A 6,725-nucleotide genomic window follows, 5' to 3' on the forward strand; every position below is an offset into this window, starting at 1 on the left:
GATTACAGGGAGCTGAACCGAGTGACGGTGAAGAACAAGTATCCTTTGCCAAGGATAGATGACCTGTTTGATCAGTTGAGTGGTGCATTAGTCTTTTCCAAGATTGATTTGAGGTCGGTTTACCATCAGGTGAAGATTAGAGAGGTGGACATACCAAAGACAGCTTTCACGTCGAGGTATGGCCATTATGAGTATGTGGTGATGCCTTTTGGGTTATCTAATGCACCGGCTGTGTTTATGGATTTGATGAACAGGGTTTTCAGTCAATTTCTGGACAAGTTTGTGGTGGTTTTTATCGACGACATCTTAGTCTATTCCAAAACTAAGGAGGAACATGAGGAACATCTGAGGATTGTGCTGCAGACCTTGAGGGAGCATGAGTTGTATGCTAAGCTGTCCAAGTGTGAGTTCTGGTTAGAGAAAGTTGCTTTTCTGGGGCATGTGATCTCTAAGGATGGGGTAGCTGTGGATCCGGCAAAGATCGAGGCAGTTACCAAGTGGGAAGCACCGAAGAATGTAGCTGAGATCCAGAGTTTCTTGGGTTTAGCTGGATACTACAGACAGTTCGTGAAGGATTTCTCCAAGATTGCTAGACCTATGACAGCTTTGATGAGGAAAGAGAACATGTTTCGTTGGGATGAGAGTTATGAGACGGCGTTCCAAACATTAAAGGAGCTTTTGACCACAGCTCCAATCTTAGCATTGCCTGAAGGGAGCGAGAACTTTGAGGTTTATACAGACGCCTCGAGGAATGGGTTGGGATGTGTGTTGATGCAGAACGGTAAAGTCATTGCCTATGCTTCTAGGCAATTGAAGCCTTATGAGGAGAATTATCCTACACACGATCTAGAGTTGGGTGCAGTGGTGTTTGCTCTCAAGATTTGGAGACATTACCTTTATGGGGCGACCTTTAAGGTATTTTCAGATCACAAGAGTCTCAAGTACATCTTCACTCAAAAGGAGTTCAACATGAGACAGAGGAGGTGGATGAAGTTGATTGGCGATTATGACATGGACATTATCTACCATGAAGGGAAAGCCAATGTAGTTGCAGATGCTTTGAGCAGGAAGAGTGTACATTCCTTGTGCACAACTATATCTTTGATGAGGTTGAGAGATGAGGTTGGGAAGTTTGGGATACATATAATGCAGAGAGGGGATGCAATGGGAGATTTGACAGTACAGCCTGATCTATATGATGATATTCGAGGTAAACAGGTGTTGGATCCTAAGATGGTAGAGTGGAGAGCTGGAGTAGAGAAAGGGACAGTGTCTAGATTCTCTATTCATACAGACGGTAGTTTGAGATTTGATAGGAGGTGGTGTGTCCCTAATGACGAGGAGCTGAAAAAGGCAATCATGACAGAGGCACATTGTACACCATATTCGGTACATCCAGGTGGTGACAAGCTGTACAAGGACTTAAAAAAGATGTTCTGGTGGCCTGGGATGAAGAAAGAAACAGCTGAGTTTGTGGCCCGTTGTTTGACATGTCAGAGAGTTAAAGGGGAACATCGATGACCACAAGGTAAGATTCAGTCTCTTGAGGTACCTGAGTGGAAGTGGGAATCCATCTCTATGAATTTTATCGTGGGTTTGCCAAAGAGTCAACAGGGTAACAACATGATATGGGTTATAGTGGATCGACTGACCAAGTCAGCTCATTTTGTGCCAATGAAAGATACATAGACTAAGGCACAATTAGTTATGGCTTATCGGAGGAATGTGCTAAGGTTACATGGGGTGCCTAAAGACATAGTATCTGACAGAGATGCAAGGTTTATCTCAAGGTTTTGGAAAAAGTTGCAGGAATCTTTGGGAACGACTTTGAAGATGAGTACAACATTTCATCCTGCAACAGATGGTCATACTGAGAGAACAATTAAGACTCTTGAGGATATGTTACGAGCTTGTGTGATGGATTTTGGTGGTAGCTGGGAACAGAGGTTGGATTTGTTTGAGTTTTCTTACAACAACAGCTATCACACTAGTATTGGCATGGTGCCATTTGAGGCCTTATATGGGAGGAGATGTAGGAGTCCGATTTGTTGGGACGACAGTGCAGAGGCAGTGGTTTTAGGACCAGAGATGATACATGAGATGGTTGAGCAGATAAAGATGATAAGGGAAAGGATGAGAGCAGCTTAGGATAGGCAAAAGAGTTATGCAGATCTACATCGCCGGGATATCGAGTTTCAGGTTGGGGACAAGGTTCTTTTGAAGGTGTCTCCTATGCGTGGGGTTATGAGATTTGGGAAGAAAGGCAAGCTGAGTCAGAAGTTCATAGGGCCATATGAGATCCTAGACAGGATTGGAGAGGTTTCTTACCGTTTGGCTTTACCGTCTTCTTTGGATAGGGTGCATAATGTGTTTCATGTATCTCAGTTGCGCTAGTATGTGAGTGATCTGTCACATGTGTTAGAGGCAGAGAGCATAGAGCTAGATGAGTCCTTGTCTTATCTTGAGGTGCCTAAGAAGATTCTTGACCGGAAGGTTAGGAAGACTAGGAGTGGTGAGACAGTTTTGCTTAAGATCCTTTGGTCTAATCATGAGGTAGAGGAAGCTACATGGGAGGCAGAGGAGGCCATGAGAGAGCATTACCCTTTCCTTTTTGATCAGGTATGTATGGTTACGGGGACGTAACCTTGTTTCTTTTAGGGGGGTAGGAGATGATCGCAAAGAGTTTTTACACCCTTTTTGTGTTGTGTCGGTATGTTTTGTAGTGGTGTGAGTCGGGTTAAGTTTGGTTGGTAGCATGTTTTTATGTTGAGTTTTGTTTTGGTTGTTGTGTCGGGAGTGTGGTGGTATGTTTTGTTTTGTTGTGGTTTGAACTTCGAGGACGAAGTTTTTTTTAAGGAGGGAAGACGGTAATACTACGGTTTTTATGAGTCTCTGGGTACTCCATCGAGTGGGCCTTACTCTGTCGAGTAAGGGTGTTTTGGTTTTTAGAAAAGTATTCTGCCTGTAGGGTACTCAATCGAGCATCCTGGGCACTCAATTGAGTAAGTGGCACTCGATCGAGTACGTCAGCTACTCAATCGAGTAGCTCGGTTTACGGGTGATGATTTGTCGGGTTTTGTTAATAACACGGATTAGTATTTAAATCGTTCCGTCATCTTCATAATACACTTTTACAAACCTAATTACATTGAAAAGAGATTTAAGTTACGTTCTTCGCATTCATCCGTGTTATTGACAAATCCCGGAGCTTGAGAGGTCGGATTTCATCGTTCTTTACATTCTTGTGATCCTTGCGTCGAGGGTAAGATCTACGTACCGATTTTATAGTATTTAATCATGTTTGTTTAAACCCTAATTTGGGGGATTGGGGATTTGTTTTAGTTTTTGTATGGTTAGTGATTATGTGATGATGTGTTAGGAGGAGGATTCGTAGATGAGGCTTTTTGATACAGCTGTTGAGATCGTCTGCGTGTGTTGCATTCTGATATGTTCATTTTATATATACTTTTACCCCTCATTTTAGCTCGGTTTCTATTGATTATCATACTTTAATTAGTATATTTTTGAGCTAATTTTGTGTTCTAGGTGTATTGTTGTGTTTGTTATGGTTTTGTAGGAATCTAAGCATTTAGAGGCTTTTTCCTATGATTTTGTACACCAAGTTCACTAAGCTAAACAAGGCCAAATATTGGACTAAGTGTGTGAAGATTTCTTGGGTTTTGCATGAAGATTAGTGGACTGAAGTAAGGAATTACAAATGAAGCCAAATGCAAAGTCAAGCCCAAAATGAAGGTCCATATCAAGGTTGCAAGCATTGGATGCCAATAGAGCTTAAGATGCTAGGAATTTAGAACATTAACCGGGTGATTAATCGCACATTTAATCACCAACATTGGATACCTTAGCAATTAAGAGGAGAGTTAAGGCAAAATACCGAGGATCATATGACCCCGATCGGGGCCGCCCAACCCCGATCGGGGCCGCCCAACCCCGATCGGGGTTGCATGCTCGTTGGTTCTTACGTTTTTCTCCTCCTGTCCTATAAATAGGAGAGGTATTCCTAGGTTTTAGGCATCCCATTTTTACGTCCAAGTTTACTACAATAAGCCTCAAGCATTATAAGTTTTCTCTCATTAGTTTTCATTTCAAGTTTAAGTTGTTTAAGCATTCCTTAGTTAATCTTTCAACACTTTGTATTTCAAGAGATTCTCAAGCATTTGTTATTCAATCTTTTGGTTATTAGTTGGTTGTTCTTCCATACAAGTCCTCTTTTATAAGGTATTTCTTATTACAAGTTTACAATTTACATCATTGCTTTAGTTATCACATAGTTATCAAAGTCAAGTGTTTCATATTTATTTAGTTTTGCTCTTTTCATAAGTTATATCACCTAATTAGTATAATTCATATAACCATGTTCAACATTCCTTACAATTTAGTTTGCATTTTACATTTAAGTATGAGTAGCTAAATTCTCTAGTCTAAAGGCTAGGGGAGCCATGCAAAATCAAACATATAATATGATTAAATAAAGTTCAAAATAATATTGATCAATTGCTTCCATCACATGCTTGTTTTGTTATGCTTAATCTTTGATTATCGGCCGTAGTCGTAGATTAAAACTTGTTTATTCGTTCTAAAGTCGAGAGGCACGTAATTGAATTAGACTAAGCATGTGTGGTAGGACGACCTAGTCATGGACGAGAGTTTTTCTAGGACCCGGTCTATGGTTGATACTAATGCCGTAAGGTGGGTATCTTTAAGCCTAAGTAATTGACAAGATTATTAGTATCAAGTTTACCATGTTCATATGTTTACCCTTGCATGAGTGACCCGAACCCTTTAGACTATCTTTTATTATATTATTTAAATTGCAATTTTCATTAATCATCAAACCAAACAAATCAAACCCAAAACGTAATCGACCTTGATAAAAATCCACCCATAGCAATTCACGACGTAATTCCCGTTTCCTTGTGTTCGACCCCTATTACTACATTAACTTGTGTCTAGGGAAATTATTTTTGCATAGGTACGCGATAAACCTATCAAATTTTGGCGCCGTTGCCGGGGAAACGGTTTTATTGCTTTTTGAATTGTCGATTTTTATCTTGTTTTCTTTTATCTTGGGGAACACTTGTTCCTTGAGACCGTTACTTATCACTTCTCTAGAAATTGTTGTCTTATGCCCAGGTCCTCACGCAAGGGATAATTGCTTTCACCGGATTCCGATCCCGAGAAAACATTTAGGAGAAGACGACGTATTTGGAGGGAAGTGAAAGAAGCCTCTTCTCCCGTACAAGCCGAAAGTGCTAGAAAGTCTTACTTAGACGATCTAGAGGTTCTTGAAGAGGAGGAGGTTTCAAGCTCATCATCTCCACCAACATCACCATCTACTACCAAAAAGATGGTGAAACTTTCTGATCACTCAAAGCCCACCGCGGCCATGCTTCCGGCCGGAATCACAACCACTCAAATCACCGCGCCGGACTTCGAGATCAAACCAGCTTTCATTAGCCTTGTGGAGAGAAAGAAATTTGGAGGAAGTCCTTTGGAGGATCCCAATTTGCATGTGCAAAACTTTTGTGACTATTGCTCCATGATCCGTCAAACGGGCGTCACCCAAGCCCAAATAAGGGAAATACTTTTCCCTTTCTCTTTGAAGGACAAGGCCAAGCTTTGGATCAATAGCCTTGACCGCACCGCCATGGGAATCACCAATTGGGAGACATTGGCTCTTGCTTTTTACCAAAAGTTTTTTCCACCGGAGAAAACTCAAACTTTGAGGAGCCAAATCACCGGATTCCGTCAACAAGCTCTTGAGAGCTTATATGAGGCTTGGGAGAGGTACAAAGAGCTTCAAAGACAATGCCCACATCATGGGCTAGATGATTGGTTTCTTGCAATAACATTCTACAATGGATGTTGTGCCGAGTCCCGAAGGATTCTTGATTCCGCCAACAATGGGCGGTTTGATCAAATTGACACCGATCTTGCTCATGCTACGATCGAATCTATGGCGGTCCATGATGCCCAATATGTCAATTCCCGAGTTGTGCCATCTAAAGGTAAAGAAGAATCCTCTAACAACTCTGTTTTGCTAGCTCAAATTGCTTTGCTCCAACAACAATTAGCGGAAAGGGATGCTAGAGATTTCATTCAACAAGTCAATTCCATGTCTTCAACAAGCCAAATCATTGTGTGTGAAGGTTGCGGAGGTGCGGGTCATTATACCGCTCATTGCCAAGCTCCCATTGAAGAGGTAAATGCCTTTTTAGCTTTAAGACAAAATGCACAAAATGTTTATCCACCGGGTACATTCTCAAATACATATAACCCAAATTCAAGATTTCACCCGAATATGTCTTATAGAAGCAACAATGTGCTAAATCCTCAACCACAACCCCCACCACAACAAAATGCCTATGTCCCTCAACAACAAAAATATATCCCTCCACCGGGATATCAAAATCAACAAAGGCCCCCACAAAACAATTTCCAACAAACTCAACCTCCCCAACAAAATGCCCAACAAAACAACGAAGAGGGAGGTAAGCTTGAGGGCTTGATAGTCCGTATGCAAAAGGAATTGTTGGCTCAAATTCAAAAGAATGAGCAAGCTCAAAATGCGCAATCAAAATGTTAGAACAACAAATGGCTCAATTGGCCTCATCTAGCTCTTCAAGGAAATCGGGTCAACTACCCCCTCAAGGTGAGCAACCACATGCTACCCTTAATGCTATTTCCTTAAGAAGTGGTACGAA

The 6,725-nt window shown here is 41.4% G+C and overlaps 1 non-coding gene across 1 annotated transcript; it reads right to left on the bottom strand.

Moving 5' to 3' along the window:
• Positions 1 to 5,740: 5,740 nt before the first annotated feature.
• Positions 5,741 to 5,847, bottom strand: LOC141644715 (small nucleolar RNA R71). Its single transcript, XR_012544325.1, has one exon. It is a non-coding gene; the product is annotated as a small nucleolar RNA R71 (small nucleolar RNA).
• Positions 5,848 to 6,725: the final 878 nt, after the last annotated feature.

The sequence above is a fragment of the Silene latifolia genome, chromosome 2 (assembly GCF_048544455.1).
Source record: "Silene latifolia isolate original U9 population chromosome 2, ASM4854445v1, whole genome shotgun sequence".
Classification (NCBI taxonomy): domain Eukaryota; kingdom Viridiplantae; phylum Streptophyta; class Magnoliopsida; order Caryophyllales; family Caryophyllaceae; genus Silene; species Silene latifolia.